At 38.8% G+C, this 17,097-nt stretch overlaps 1 protein-coding gene and 1 pseudogene across 2 annotated transcripts in view; one reads left to right on the forward strand and one right to left on the reverse strand.

Moving 5' to 3' along the window:
* LOC123521722 overlaps nt 1-6,403 on the forward strand; it is a 38,050-nt pseudogene extending 31,647 nt beyond the window's left edge.
* The window catches only part of DIAPH2 (diaphanous related formin 2), a 982,643-nt gene that overhangs the window by 136,060 nt on the left and 829,486 nt on the right, over nt 1-17,097 (reverse strand). The window lies entirely within an intron of this gene.

Here is a 17,097-nt window from a genome sequence, read left to right on the forward strand (position 1 = left end):
TATATATATATAAATAATAGTCTTGAAATCTTTATTCCATTGCATTGTCTCCAAATATTCAGTCCTTATTTGCTATTAACTATGCATGCAACAGTGCTACTACCTAATAAATGATTTTGGAATGGATTAAGGATAAATATCAAGCTTTTATTTTGAGGCACACAATTGACAAGATGCCCCAAACATCCCAATGGCAGAATGGCAATAGGCAAAGAAGTCAAAATGCTACTAATCATATCTGAAGGGTTGAGATCCTGCATAGGAAACCTTAATGATGAGGGTGGGAGCGTTAGGTACAAAATATAAATTCATGTACACAAGCCTGAATGCATAAACATCACACATGCAAAGAGGGGACAATTTATGTACTGTACCAGCTATTCTCAATCACTGGCCAAAGATATCCAGGCAATTTCTAGTGGGTCAAGGTAATGACGTCTTTGAAAATGTGAATTCATTAAGATTTAAAGAGTTGAAAAGAAAATGGACTTGTTCCATAAAGAAGTTGAAGCCTTCTCATATCCTGTGGTTTCTTGTCATCTGGAGCAAAGAAAATCAAGCCACCAAGGATGTAATTAGGCTAAAGGACTAACGGACCACATAGACCACCGCCTCCTGAGACCAGAAGAACAAGACAGTGCCCATCTACTACTACCAACTGCTCTGATCAGGATAAAAATAAACAGCTCTGGACAGAGATGGAGAAAAAAAGGTAAACAAAATTCAAAACAAACAAACAAAATTAGACTAACTTACGTGCCAGAGACTGGTTGAACCTCTGAGACTGAGGTCCTTCGAGAGCCTTCAAGCCTGGAACTGAACCCACTCCCCAGGGCTCAACTTTATGCCTAACCACAGAAAGACTGTTACGTGGATAAAAACACCAGAGAGGAACATCCTCCGCAGTTAAATCAACCACTCAAGACCAAAAGGGTAGCATTTACCCCCAAAGCTCAGAAAGCAGGATGGGACAAACACGAGGAAGAGAAATGGAAATAAGAAATGGGAAGATGCTGTTCACTGAGGAGATTGTAACCAATGCATGAAACAAAATGTGTGTGAATTGTTGAATAGAAAATTAATTTCCTTTCTATGTTTTCACCCAAACTAAAATGAAAAGTTAGCAAAATAATAAGATATGGCAGTAATGATTGTAATAAGTTATAGTAATATTTGTTCAAGGGCTTAATGGTTATAGAAAGGGGATCTTGAAGCTTAAAGCAAATACATGTGGGTACTTGTGCCCTTCTGTGATATTCCCAGGTCCATTGTTTATTGTCCAGTTTCTGCCAGATGTGTCTCTTCCTACATATTCCTACATCACCTTTAAACCGAGTGAGATCCCTGGCACCAATGATAATTCTGAATAAATAAATAGTGTTGCTTAAAATGAAATATACTGAAATGATATATTACATATACCTCAGTTGTCAAAATCTATTCATTCCAAATTTGTGTTTGAACACCAAAAAGTTTGAGATCTGTACATATTTTTCCCATAAGAAATAATGGAGAACCACCTAAATTGGTTTTGAGGCCCCAAAATGACACTTATAAATTAAATTTTGCAGGACTTTTAATCTCTATGGAGGGAGGCTATTAACCTTCTTGCTTATCGCTCTCTAGGTCTCGGATATACTATCGCCACCGAGTTGTTTCTGATTTATCCAAATTAATAGTACATTTTCAACCTCTTCCATAGTCTGGGCTTCTTTGTTTCCTGGTTAATGATTCACATGGTTTGCTGTATTAGCTTTTTAAATCATATTTTTTGTTGTTTCAAAAATACTGATAATTTCGACTTAGACAAATCCAACAATTGATGATCTGATCCATATTTCTCTCTTTTTTTAAACTCTATTGTGGTTCTCACAGTTTTCCTCTTAGCTTTACTGCTGATATCTTTTGAGCCAGGGTTACGATATTTTATGCAAATAAAGTACAATGCTGAATGCTTGCATGCACAAACACAAGCACTCTGTGTGCTCTGAGCAAGAGCAGTGCTAGACTGAAGCATCACCCCTTTGTGTCCACAGTTACTCACTCTTGGCCATATAGGTTTTTTTCAAGTCGGATTTTCAGTTTAATTATGGAGCGAACAAATAAACACAGAGCAGATGTTTAGCTAACTTTGCTGTTCCGGTAGTTGAAAGTTTGAGTTTGGAGTATCACTGGATAGTGTGTGTTTGAGTTGGAAACCTGTGAGAGTTGGAAGTCAATGGGCCTGCTTTTCTTTTTCTGGGTCTTAAAAGTCTTCCGCCTCAGCCAGGGCACAGTTTACCACTTTCTATGGCTCCCTCTTGTGGAAAACACTTGAGTTATCCTTCTATAACAGGGTTTTACCTTACATAAGTTCTGCTTTTCTCTGATCTTACTGTATAGCATGGGTGGGTGAAAAATTGAAAAAGAAAAGAATAAAACCTTTGGCAATAATCCTGAAAAAAAAAAGGTCACTTCGGCTCCAGTTTAGTGTATAAAAATGAAAGAATAAACAGAGAGAATGATAGCAATTGTATCAATCACATTTGTACATATATTTTCATCATCATTTTCAAAGCATTTTCGTTCTACTTGAGCCGTTGTTATCAGCTCCTCTTTCTTCCCCTCTCTCCCCCACCCTCCAACCCTAGATAAATTATAAATTATTGTTATTTTCATATCTGACAATTACTGTTCCTGAGGGGTTTACCTTTTTCAGTGTACATGCTCCAGTCTAGCCGGATTTGTAAGGTAAAACTGAGGTCATGATAGTGGGGATGGGGGTTGGAGCACTAAAGAACTGGAGGGATGTTGTGTGTTTTGTTGGTGTTATACTGCATTCTGACTGACTCGTTCCTTCATTGTGACCCTTCTGTGAAGGGATGTACAATTGTCTACAGATGAGCCCTGGGTATCTGCTCCAAACCTCCTCGTTCACCTCAATATGATTGTTCCTTTTGTCTTTTTTGTTGCCTGATACCTAATCCCAACAACACCTCACCATCACACAGGCTGGTGTCCTTGTTCCATTTTTGCTTTGTTTTTTTTCCTGCTAGATGGCTGCTTGTTTAACTTCAAGCCTTTAAGACCTCAGACACTACATCTTCTAATAGCTGAGCACTATCAGCTTTCTTCACCAAATTTACTTATGCACCCATTTTGTCTTCAGCGATCATTTTGGAAAGGTGAGCATCACAGAATGCCAGGTTATTAGAACAAAGAGTTCCTGTGTAGAAGGAAGGCTTGAGTAGAAGCTCAATGTCCTTCTGCTAGGCTAATATATCTACATATGCCTATATTTATACCACTATAAATGTCTTTTACTTCCTAATTCTTTCCTCTATTCCTTTTACTTTCCTCCTGTCCCACAATCATGTTTGACTGTCATTCAGCTCTCCATAATTCTTCTCAACTATATTGCACTTAATCCAACCATTTTTCCATCACTCTTTACTAGTAGAAGCTATTTGAGTTGTCCTTCTCTGACAGGTTTCTGCCTTACACAGGTTCTGGCTTTTGCAGGATTTCCTGCATATCTGTTTTCTCTCCAAGTCTACTTTGTCTGTCATTGAATCAGTATTAAGGGGCATGAAGTTTATATTTCATCAATAAAAAACTTAAGTAGAAACAAAAGGGATTGAGGGATGCCATATCTTGTTTCCAGGGAAAATTTTTGTGACTTCATTATCTTAAAAATCATGCAATCACTCAATCCTAATTAGAACAGCACTCAGGTCATTTATATAAAAAACCATAGGTAGGTTAGCCCTTGTTAGGCTGAGGTGATTTGCTGCAGCAGAAAATTAATGGAGAGACATTTGGAACCAGAACACTAAATAAGAGAAAACAAAAGAGTTAATTTATGATATTTCCACAAGGTTTTGCTGATATAAGTTAAAATAAGAATTTCAAAATATTAGACTACATCTAAGACACAAATCACACTTTTGTTTCATTGGTTATCATGCAGGTCATGATGAAGTTTCACACAATAGAGTAGTGGTTCTCAACCTTCCTAATGCCATGACACTTGAATGTAGTTCCTCATGTTGTGGTGATCCCCCAACCATAAAATTGTTTTCATTGCTACTTCATAACTGTAATTTTGCTACTGTTATGAATCAGGCAACCCCTGTGAAAGTGTCATTGGACCCCCCAAAGGGGTCGCGACCCACAGGTTGAGAATCGCTGCAATAGAAGAGTAGACTGGCTAATGCCAACATCCCATCTCGAGCTGCATTTTTGCTTCTTTCTCTGCAAAGTAATAAGTTAATGAATAGCTGCTACTTTCTATGATATGGATGTCCTTCACTATTACAATCTATGGAATCCAGCAAGGACTACATATTCATGAATGTACATTTTTCTCTAAACAGGGATTTAGACAGTCTATTCCATTAAACATAAGTTTATTTTTCTTCCCGGTGTTAGCCAAGAAATCAACATTTTTGTCAGTGGCCTTTTCATGGTGTTTGTCCTAATGGATGCCACCTGAAAATAAAATCAACTTATGTTTAATGGAACAGATTTTGTGAATTTCCATTTTGGGAAAGGAATTGTTTTAAGAAGTGGGTTGTTCTATGTATTAGAAATACATGTAGGTTCAAAGATCAACTTAGTTTAACTGGGTGCCAGTTTTAAAAAGAGCTAAGCAACTGTAGAATTTCCTTCAATTATATATTTGCCCTATTATATAGAGGATACTAATAATGAGGGCCTGCACACCATAAGTAACTTGACTTTTCTTTGTTGAACGGTTGATTTCAGCCAATCTATGGGACTTTCATCCACGTTTGATGAGGGAAGCCATATATGCAGTCAATATATTTCAACTCACAGCAGGTATAAGTAACAGATTGCAAGTGTTTTGCTCTAGTGATTTGTCATACAGATATAATCTCAGTATCATGACCAGAATGGTTACTAGATATTAATTAACATGGCCATGCTCAATAACTGTTTTCATAAAACCTGATACACTGTACATATTCAAACTGCCTTAGTGTCCTTGACAAGTAATAATCATTTAAAAACCCAAACTAGAGGGATATGAGATATTCTATTCATACTCAACCAGAACAAGATGAACTTAAAAAATCAGACTACCCACTGCCTTCAGTTGGTTCTGACCCATAGTGATTCTATCCAGGGATTCTTAAACACTAAATCTTTATGGGAGCAGGTACCTCTATCTTTCTCCCTTGGAGCGGCTGGTGGGTTTGAACCACCGACCTTGTGAAGCAGCCCAACCCCAACAAGATTCCTTTAAGTAAAACAGGCATGCTAAATATAAAATAATACACAGCAATATGGAAGAAGATGGCCGTGAGCATTCCATAGTGAGTATGGACTATGGAGTAGCTGCCTAAGAAGGACATGTTCAAGTTTCTGTAGGGTCACAGTTCACACTTGTTTCTTGAAGAACATAAACTATTAGGCATTATTTAAAACGTATCTAAGACAGCTAACCGAGACCATTTGATTACAGCCTATAACCACCTTTTTGAAACTAAGCACTTCAGAGGTACTGAGCAGGTGAAAAATGTGAAGGTTACTGATGAGAACCCCAAAGAAAACAAGTCGGAAGAGACTCCGGAAGAGGTTCCACCACCATATATAAAACTTTTTCTTAAACAGGGAGATAAAACCAGCTTTCCCCACAAAGGTTAAGTTTGTTCATTGTTGGTCTAGAGCAGCAGTTCTCAACCTGTGAGTCGCAATCCCTTTGGGGGTTGAATGACCCTTTCACAGGGGTCGCCTAAGACCAAACAGAGAACACATATTTCCGATGGTCTTAGGAACCGAGACACCACTCCTCTATCCATCTCCAAGAGGGTCTACCAACATGCAGATACACCTACAGATAGGTGCTACACCATGCTTCAAGACAAAATTTCATTTATCTGTAAGTAGAAATAAATATTTCACAATATATAATTACGTATTGTTTTAGTGATGAATCACTATGCATTAATTATGTTCAATTTGTAACAATGAAAATACATCCTGTATATCATATATTTACATTATAATTCATAACAGTAGCAAAATGACACTGATGAAGTAGCAATGAAAATAACAATATGGTTGGGGGGGTCACCACAACATGAGGAACTGTATGAAAGGGTCGCTGCTGTAGGAATGTTGAGAACCACTACACTAGAGGAACACTACATGATGAGACTGTTTTTGATACTATCATTCAAACACGTACCAAGAAGAAAAATGCCAAATCTTTAGGATTTACAGTTGGCGTTGGCAAAGTTATTTGAGAAGATGAAGCACTCTTGACTGTGAGTAAGAGAGCGCAGGTGCAATTACAGAATGGCCCAGAATAGGCTTATGGAAAGAAAGGACAGCCTGCTGCCTAATTCCACCAAATGAAAACCTTACTTCGGAAGTAGAATTAGGGGTGATTGATTGAAATGGCAGCAGTTCAAGTCTAAAGAAAAGGGCAACAAGGATATTACCTCACCTTGAAGACACTTAACGGAACAAAGAGCTGGTTACTATTATGTTTAAGGGGGGGACACAGCTGGTAAGAAGTTAAAACCTGTTTACTCAGTCCTTGACTTTAGATAAATGTAATCCCTTATCCTCAAAATTGAAAGTATTTTACTGTAACTGTGAAATATTAGCTAAAGGGAACCGATCTTCCTTTACCCTGAGTTGTAAACAAAAAGGCTCAAAATGAATTTATCTGCTGAAAAAATAAAGAAAAGAAATAATTTATTCATATTTTATTTGACTATGAGGGATGGGGAATGTGTGGTAAAAGCTACTAGCCAGATGAAGACTCACACAGTTGTTTCTGGCGATCAATTATGATCATGAAACAGTTGGGTACTTTCTATTTTGTGTTAGTCTGGGTACTTTAGAGAAACAAATCCACAGAAACGCATGTATAAGAGAGAGTTGTATATAAAGGTTAAGTGTGCATCAAGAAAACATCCCAACCCAGTGCTTCTCAAGCCCACAAGTCCAACATTAACCCATATGTCTGACACCAATCCACAAAGTCCTCCTCCATTTCACAAAACAGACGCAATGATGTGGACTGTAGGAGGAAAGCCAAGTCAGTGAATATGTAAGCATCTCAGCTCTGGCAGGGGTCTCCACACGGGTGCTCCAGCACCCAGGGCTGCATCAGGGTAGGTCCATGTGGCTTTTCCTTGGTTATGTCTTGCAGGAAGTGAGCCTTGCAAGCTGAAGCAGAGAACTGCTAAGGAAGCTGCACCCTGGTCCGAGCATCACAAAACAGGAGACCCAAGAACTAGAAAGGCGAGGCTCACTGAGCCATTTATCCCTCTGCCCTTCAATTAACCCCACATGTGTTTATCAGCCAGGTTGGCACGGTAAATGAACTCATATGTTTACGTCATTGTAGTCACACAAAGGCTTATGAAAAGGACATGTGCCTAATCCCTCCTATTTTCTTGTGTACTTGAAAAACCATTCTGCTCCCTGGGTGACCACCATGATTAAGAAGTAGACAGCAGCAGCCATGTGGTGGCAAGAAGCTAATATGCAGGACATTGTGATGGCTTTGTATGTTATTTTCTGGCACAAATTACCCTGAATTAACTACTGGTGATGTGGACAATAGGAGGACAACGGTATATAAAGTGGACAAATTTTGCTTCTCTCTCTCTCTCTTCCATGCCAGCTTGGTCTGATTGACAGCTTGTACAGAGTGGCCTAATGAACTTTCGGCCCGAGAGTGTTCACACATTTTCCGATAAGCAGTGAACTCAAGTTTTACTCTAGGCATCATCTCCTAAATCCTAGCTATCTGACTAAAGTGGCATGGCCTCCGAATACCACTGCAAACATTTGCTGAAGGCCAATCCCAGTAGGATTGTTGTCAAACTGACTTTTCAGCTTTTATAGTCCCTCTGTAAATCAGCTAAAATCATAGTGTTCCAGGTTGAGATTCAAGCATCTAGCTGTGGGTCCCCATAGAACATACATGGTCCTTGCTCAGATTTCCTAAAGGGGGGAAACTATAGTATATGAAACCCCCATAGAGACACAAGTGATTATCCCAAGTACCTCTTCATTTCTCCATAGAACAGGGAATGTATTTTAGTTATTTAAAATTTTCCAAAATTCTACTGTTCATCTTTTGGTTGTTTTATTGTTCTGTGTCTTCCCTAAAAGGAACCCAGTGGCATAGTAGGTTACGCACTTGGGATTTACCACAGGGAGCAATTAATTCTCTTTGGTCCTATAGGGTTGCTATGAATTGGAATCAACTCAGTGACAGTCAGCTTTGGTGTCTTCTTTTGTTTATAAAATGTACAACTGAGAAAAATGAGACATTAGGCTGGGGTACAAATGAGTCAGAATTGGGAGTATAATAAAAATATGTATAGTGTAAAAGACTCTCTAGGTCAAAATGAGAAGGATCCCTTGTTCACACTGTGTATTTGGGCATTAAAATATAACCCTAAAGGAAAAGTATAGAAATTAGTAGACTAGTCTATTAGAAAGAGAAAAGACGCTGAGCATTTATTTCAAATATTTATGCAACACAAACATAAAAAAATCAGTCTAACTGTAAGTAATGTTCTTGAAATTCTAAATAACCTACTTTGCAATTAAATGGAGATCATGGGCAGAGCTTTATTTAGCACATAGCTTTAGTGATTAACATTTCAAATTTCTGAAACCATTTCTATGAGGGACTTTTCGTGTCAGTTCTCAAAATAAGGGAAATATTGCTTCAAGTTAGAGATAAAGGGTGTGCTCATTAAAAGATACTGCTTATAAAAATTCTACATTCAGGATCAAATTAATTTTCCATTCATCTTAGAAATCTGAATGACTATTCTAGCCAGACGACGACGACAACGACGACGACAACGACTACTACTACTACTACTAAGGTAACCACAGAAATGAAGATATTTCATCCACAGGAAAAGAGAGAGAGAGAGAGAAACACATATCAACAGGTTCACAGGGGGTAGGGGAAACGGGGAGTCCACATAAATGGGGACAAGACTGAAGAAAAGGTTCCAAAGTTGACTGTGGTCATGACTGCATAATCTTTCATGATGGGATTGAACTACTGAATTGTATGATACGTTAAGTAAAGCCGAGTTATAAATGATTTTTCGCAAATCAAATAATGTACATTGAATCCAATGCTTCTCTACTTGTCAGCAGAAATGCCTGCCTAACAACCAGCACACGCAGTCAGTATATCTGCGCTATACCAAATTAATTAAACTGTGTAATACTTATTTTTGATTTAAAACAAGGTGTCCCTACAACAAATAGATATGGAATTTCATATCTACCTCAAATTCAAGAAGAACATTATTTGGATAAACACATTATGCTCGGTTTGGTAGTAAAAGCAACAGAATGTACTCAGTAAAATATTTAAAAATGCATAAATGTTAATGTATGCATGCACATGTTAGTTGTGCATATTCTCAATCACAGAATTCTAAAGCTGGATAATATCATCTATTTTATGGATAAGGAAATGGAGGTCCAGCACCTCACATAGTGCTAATGTGGTATCTGGTATACACTATTTAGAGTTAAATATTACCTAGAGAGACCTAAAGATGGTCTAGGGGGAAACATACAATATATTTTTAAATAGTTTTAGAGTTCTTGGATTACAGATGCAGTAAATATGCCAGTTCATTTACCTACTCTTTCTATGGCGCTCTCTCAGAGACTCTTCTCTTACAGAGAGTCCACAGAGAAGCTCGAACCCCCTCTATACCATGTGATCTTATTCCTGCCCTGGCTAATTGGAAACAGGTTGACCACTTGACACAAGGGCAGCATATTCACAGGTGAGGCTGGGGCAGCCATATTTTCTCTTCATAATTTGGACTAGAGTGAACAATGTCACATAAAAGTAGGCACTAGAAATAAGTGTATTTTTATCACAGCTGTGGCCACCGTGCCAAAGTAGAGGAGAGGAAATCAGAAGTGAGACAGGGTGAGACCATCCCCCCCCTGGAAGGACATAAAATGGATATTGCTAGCTTTTCAGTTTGGATTCTCCGTCCTTGTGTGTTCAAAGCATTGTCTATCTTATCCTTCAAAAACCATCCTTCCTGCAAACTAACTTTAAAATAAACAAAAAGGTTCACTGCCATTGAGCCATTCTGGCTCATGGTGACCCTGTGGATTTGTGAGGCGGGTAGCTCTTTAGGGGAGTAAAAAGCCTCACCTCTCTGGGGAGGAGTGCCTGGTGGTTTTCAACTGTTGACCTTCCTGTTAGCAGCCTAAGATTTCTATTCCACGAAACCGAGACATTGTATTGATGGGCTTCCTTTTCTTTTGCTTTTCAAGGACACACACAAAAATAGACAGCCTTTAAACTGTTCACTGTATTGGCTGAATGTCCCCGGAGAAGAAATGATTCGCTCCAAGCCACTGACGGGTCAAGGACCAGAACCCAGATTCCCTAGCTCAGCAGACAGCCCTTAGCTGAGAAATGTGCTAATTTTCACAAAGCACACACCTTGGAGTCACACTGCCGAATTTGATCATCTTAAAAACATTACTTCACCCCTCCTTGCCTCAGTTGTCCTTTACATAAAGGTGGGTAAAATAATAACATCAAACTTAACCTCATAGGATTTTTGTGAGCAATAAATTAGTTGCCATGTGACACAGAGAGTATTAAGTGATTGAACCAGGGAAGGACCAGAAGTATGGTCAGAGATTAGGATTTGGTACCGCAAACCCCCAAATAACACAAAACCACACAAAAATATGATAGATAATTCTCTCTCAGAAACTGAGGAATTGGGGCCCAACATCATTTGGGGTGGTGGAGGGGTGGACAGAAAGGGGAGACAGATCAGGGGACACACATGCTCCCTCCTTCCACTAGGTTAAGGAGCCCTGACATGCAGGACAAAGATTCCCATTTCCAGGTTTAGTTGTACAGTGTTTCCTGCCCAGAATTCCCTTGAGTCTTTCTGTCTCTCTTTAATAAACACTTGGTTTAAATAGCTTTTTGTTCCTTGCAATCAAATGAGGCTTAATTAAGTAAAATGGTTATTAATATTACTTTAACTTTTAGTATGAAAATTAAAAGTAATTACATATGCAGAGATGAGAAGGCAGGGGATATCCCATATGTTTCCCATCTCAAACCTATTTTTCTAGTGTTTTCACACTGTTTTCCAGCAGCTCCAATGCGCTCTCATTTCTCTCTTCTGGGTAAATGTGCTTTATCACTATCTTATCACCAGGAACTAAAAGACACAGGTCTTAAGAATGAGTAATTAATCATTCTATATCCATTTAGTATCATTGGATTCATTTTGTTTAACATGATAGATAACAGCTTAAGCCTAAATTCTACCAATTAAAATGGGAAAATGTGCTTTACTGAGGTCTTTCACCCTTGAAAAGCTAACCAAATTCTAGAGCAGATTCTATAATTAGCACCATAAAAATATTTCTTAAAGTAGGCAAACAGCAACCTGAGCACAAACCAGAAGAAAATAAGACTACAGCAAACTGTAAACAACTTCGGCTGGTTTATAGGAAAAGAATTCTACAAAGCTTCCTTAATGTCAGGTTATAAACAGTTTGGAGTGCTATTTAGTTAAATGATAATTATAGAACTCATTGAACTGAATGAGAATTAGGATGGTCAGACAAATGTTTGTAAGGGGTTAATTAATTCATATGAACCAAACAGCTCAGCTGAAAATGGACTCATTATTCTAAGCCACCAACTTCGTCTGCTTCTTAGTATTGTCCTCCTCTCTCCATCAGGTTCACCCTGCTGCAACCCCACCCCCAGTGGCAAATGTCAGGAGATGGAAACTTTTAAAAGGAAATGCGAGCTAAAGGCATTTTGCTTGGGTGCATTAGGGGTACAAAGATGTCTGCTGGAACACAGAAATGGAAAGATCATTTATTAGTACGCCATGGTTCATAACATCCCAACAGGTTCAATATTTTCATTATGCACACAAACATACCCCCTCCTCCTTTTCAAATGCTTCATTACAGCTAAGCCTGGAGCTTTTTTCTTAAAAAGCTTCCCTCTGAAATTATTAATAATTTGAAGTTCCCTACAGGCCAAGGGTATTATTATAGTCAAAATGCATCAATATGTATATATACTTATATACTTTCTTTTATGCTATTTTAACTAACAAAGTATTTAGTGGGAACAGTAAAGAATTTATAAGCTATATACAGAAAAGCCTGGAGGAAGATGACAATATCCCAAATGCTAAGGAAACAGCTCTTGAAGCTTATTAGTTGGGTGTAGGAGACTGTAATAGGATTATGAGTTTCGGTTTAGCCTGTCCATCACTTAAAAATCCCCATAACTAAAGGGAATATCTTCATAGGGGTCTGAGTTTAATATTGAAGCTGCTTTAGTTAATTCTTCCTGTTTCATAATGCTGAGTGCTAATTAGTTCCATCCACTTTCTTCAGGCTTGTCAATAAGGTATCTTGGAAGCCAAGAACCTGCTGAATTATGGATTAACCAGTTCTGTAACAGCATGTTCAAGCAACCTAGTTAGCTACTCCAAATTGTGATGTTATGGGCACAGGGAGAAATAAAATACTCTTTTGTTATCTTTTGCTTAAAAGCAGAAAAAGAACTCTCTACACGTGTTTATTTTTGATGTGTTAACGAATGTTTTAAACCCATCGAACTAAAATAAATAACTCGTACACACTTTTTTGAGTTTTAACAAATTTTATTTTGGAACACACAAATAGAAAAGGCTAAAAGATAGAGCCTGTTTTGCCACTCACACCACTGGTCCTATAGGGCTCATCCATCCTGGATTCCCTGTATTTTCAGTTCCTATCTGTACCAGTGTACCTCCTCTGGTCTAGCCAGTCTTGCAAGATAGAATTCGAGTCACGGTAGTGGGAGCGGGGAGGAAACCTTTAGGAACTAGAGGAAGGTTGTATTTCTCATCATTGTTACATCGCATCACACCCTGACTGGCTCATCTCCTCCCCGAGACCCCTCTGCAAGGGGATCTCCAGTGGCCTACTAATGGGCTTTGGATCTCCACTCCACACTCCCCCCATCATTCACTATGGTAAGATTTTTTGTTCTGATGATGCCTTACACCTGATCCCGGGTAAAGGGAGAATGGGTAGGAAAGAGGGAACCGATTACATGGAACTGTGTGTGACCTCCTCCCTGGGGGACAGACAACCAAAAAGTGGATGAAGGGAGACGTTGGACAGGGCAAGACATGACAAAATACCCATTTATAAACTATCAAGGGCTCATGTGGGAGGGGGGAGCGGGGAGGGAGGGGGAAAATGAGGACCTAATGTCGGGGGTTTAAATGGAGAGAAAATGTTTTGAGAAACGATGTACAAATACGCTTTACACAATTGATGTGTGTATGGATTGGGATAACAGTTGTATGAGCCCCTAATAAAATTAAAAAAAAAAAAAAGATAGAGCCTGACTAGCATGAATACACTCATCTACCTTGATTTTTATTGAACCTGCTTTCCAACATCTTTTGGCTTTCTCATTACTTTCCTCTGCTTGGCATTTCATTCAATTGACTTCTTCCTTCTGTAGTTAGAATCTAGGGTCTTCATGTCATAAATTCCAGAGTTAGAAGGGATACACTGATGTAGCTCTCTCAATTCACAAATAAATGAACTGAGAGCCATAAGCTAAGTGATCTGTTCAAGGCCATACAAAGGAGCTTCAGAAAGTTTGTAGGAAAATAGAAAGATAATGGACTCTTTTCACAAACGTTTTGAAGCCCCCTCATATAAGCCAGTTAATAGTAAAGTTGTAAAATTACTCCAAATCTCCTGATCACTTGCTGAATGCTCCTTTCTTTCTACTTAGCTTCAACATAATCCCACTCAGTTATGCTCACACTAGTTGACCTCCCGAGGCTGGTGAGCTAACTAAACAGTGTAAAAGTTCCTCGAAATTGAAACACAGAATTACCATATGACTCAACAATTCCATTCCAATGGATCTATCCCAAATACTTGAGCAAGGATGGTCACTGAAGCACTATTCACAATAGCCAAAAGGTAGAAACCACCCAACTAGCATCAACAGATGAATAAATGAACAAACAACGTAATATATCCATACAGTAGAATATTATTCATCCATAAAATGACATGAATGAGCCTGTAAAACATTATAAAGTCGGTCATAAAAAGATATATGACCTCCACATATATAAAATATGTGGAATAGGCAAATGCCTAGACTACAGTTTATTAGCGGTTACTAGGGGCAAGTGGAAGGAGCCCTGGTGGGATAGTGGTTACTTCTTGAGCTGCAATCTGTAGAGTCAGCAACTTAATACCACCAGCATGTCCTCGCAAGAAAGACTGGGCTGTCTACTCCTGTATAAAGTTACAGTGTCAGAAACCCACGGGGGGTGGGGGGTTGGGGGGGGTCAATATGAGTCAGCATTGACTCGATGGCAGTGAGTTTGGTCTTGGAGTTTTGGAGGGGCAAGTGGAAGGGGCTTTGGGAGAGGTTATTACTTATGAGGTATTAAGTTTCTATTAAGGGGGATGAAAAAATTTAAAACCGAATAGAGGTGATAGTTGGACAACATGGTGAACATGAGTAATGCAAATGAATTTTATGTTTCACAAATTAAATTAGCAAAGATTTTAATACATATATGTTAATAAACTCTTAGAGAACAAAATAGCTTCATCATCTGCCTCTGACAGTTCAACTTTGTGGTAGAGTTAAACCAAAACTATATTTACACTGTACTATAGTCTATTCAGTGTGCAATTAGCATCATGAAAAAAATTGAAATGGTGTGAGACTCACCAAAGGTGACACAGACACAGGAAGTAAGCACACGCTATAGGAAACACCGTACTGATAGACTTGCTTGTTGCTACTTCATAGCATGATAAAACAACTCCTTGCCAAAATGTATGAAATATGAGGGAAGGGAGTAAAGAGGCATGCTAAAAGACACTGTCAGACATAGGGCCTTGTGGAGTCAACAACATAAACTTACAAGGGGGGGGGGGAAGTGGTGTAGTAACTAAACTCCAAGATATTCCTGGAAAATCATCCCTACCAGTTGGTGTTCATGTAGTGATATAGTCCACTGCCACATGGTCTCTGGATTGGTTTGTATGGTCAATCGAATAGCAGACAAGATCAGGTGTGATCAGGGTGGTATGGCCATAGACTGATCAATAGAATTTGCTCCCAAATTTCTGGCCCACAGGAAACACTGAAATAATAATAATTTGCCACTGTAAGGCAATATGGGTTGGGATAATTTGTTATGTATCAATCAATAATGAATGCAAGGTGTATGTGTGTTTGTGTGTGGGGGATCCCATAGATTAGAAGAAACTTCACAGATACATTAACTAATGATAATATATAGACAGTTTCTGATTCAAACACAAAAAAATATATAGTAGACAATTGAGAAAATGTGAACAGTGACTAGATATTTGTTATTAAGAAAAAATATAAATATATAAGATGTGATGATAGTATTTGGTTATGCAAAATTTAGCCCCTTTCTCTTATAGATATATACTGAAGTATTTTCAGATAAAGGAGTGTAATTCCTTAGATTTGTTTTAAAATTCTGAGAATAGGACTTTATAAATAAAACAAGGTAGATCATGAATTGGTAATTGTTAAAACTGGGTGATTGATTAATGGAGGTTGTTCCATTTTTCTGGTGTATATTTAAAAAGCATGACCAACCATAGCAGCCTTACTTCAGCTGAGACAATTCCAACTGACCCATCCAATTAGAAGGAGTAAGTTTCCAATACCCATATAAGGTTCCCTTATGGGTGCCAAAATAAAACTGAAAAAGCCAATGCCATCAAGTTGAGGCTGACTCATAGCAACCCTACAGGGCAGGGCAAAACTGCTCCTATACGTTTCCAAGACTATAACTCTTTAAGGGAATAGAAAGGCCCATCTCTCCTGCACAGCACCTGGTGATTTTGAACTGCTGAACTTGTAGTTAGCAGTGCAAAGCGTAACCACTATGCCATTTGGTCAATTACTTCTTGGTTGTTTCTATGTGTTTTTCTCCCCAGCTACACACAACATAGTGCTTGATGATTTTTTGGGTATTCTTATTATGTGGTTTATTTATCAATGATACTTCCTTGTTTTATTTTTTGCTTCTCTATTGGGAAGACAGGAGCATTTCTGTACAGGAAAAAAGTCCCTTTTTAAAACTGCATCATAAACAAGCGACCATCTAGCTGAGAAGCAACAAAGTCCACATGGAAGAAGCACACCAGCCTGTGTGATCACCAGGTGTCCATGGGATCAGGTATCAGGCATCTAAGACCCAGAATGAAATCTTACCCAATGTGAAAGTGGTGGGGGGGAGGGTGCATGGAGTGGAGACCCAAAGCCCATCTGTAGACAATTGGACATCCCCTAACAGAGGGGTCACATGGAAGAGATGAGCCAGTCAGGGTGCAGTAAAGCACTGATGAAACACACAGCTTTCCTCTAGTTCTTTATTGCTTCCTTCCCTCCACTATCATGACCTCAATTCTACCTAAAAAATCAGATTAGACCAGAGCATGCACACTGCTACAGATAAAAGCCAGCAACACAGGGAATCCAGGATAGATAAACCTTTCAGGGCCAACAATGAGAATAGAGATACCAGGAGGATAAGGGGAAAGTGGGGGAGAAAGGGGGAACCAATCACAAGGGTCAACATATAACACCCCCTCCCAGGGGGATGAACAACAGAAAAGTGGATGAAGGGTGACAGTGGAAGATGCAAGATATGAAAATAATAAGCTATAACTTATCAAGGGCTCATGACGGAGCGTGGACGTGGGGGGTGAGGGGGGAAATGAGGAGCTGATATCAAGGGCTCCAGTAAAAAGAAAATGCTTTAAAAATGATGGCAGCATATGTGCAAATGGGCTTGACACACTGGATGAATATATGGATTGTGATAAGAGATAGAACAGCCTCCAATAAGAGTATTTAATTTAAAAATAATGCATGATGAAGAAAGCAAGTAAGATTCTGGAGGAGTGAGATTCCAAACACAGAGCTTGCCTCAAAAAGGGAAACCGAAGGAAACCGGGTGGTCTTGGATGCTAAGACCATTTGTTGAGAGTCAC

The sequence above is a fragment of the Echinops telfairi genome, unplaced genomic scaffold, assembly GCF_000313985.2.
Source record: "Echinops telfairi isolate 266 unplaced genomic scaffold, ASM31398v2 ScPeMD7_44;HRSCAF=162, whole genome shotgun sequence".
NCBI classification, from domain to species: domain Eukaryota; kingdom Metazoa; phylum Chordata; class Mammalia; order Afrosoricida; family Tenrecidae; genus Echinops; species Echinops telfairi.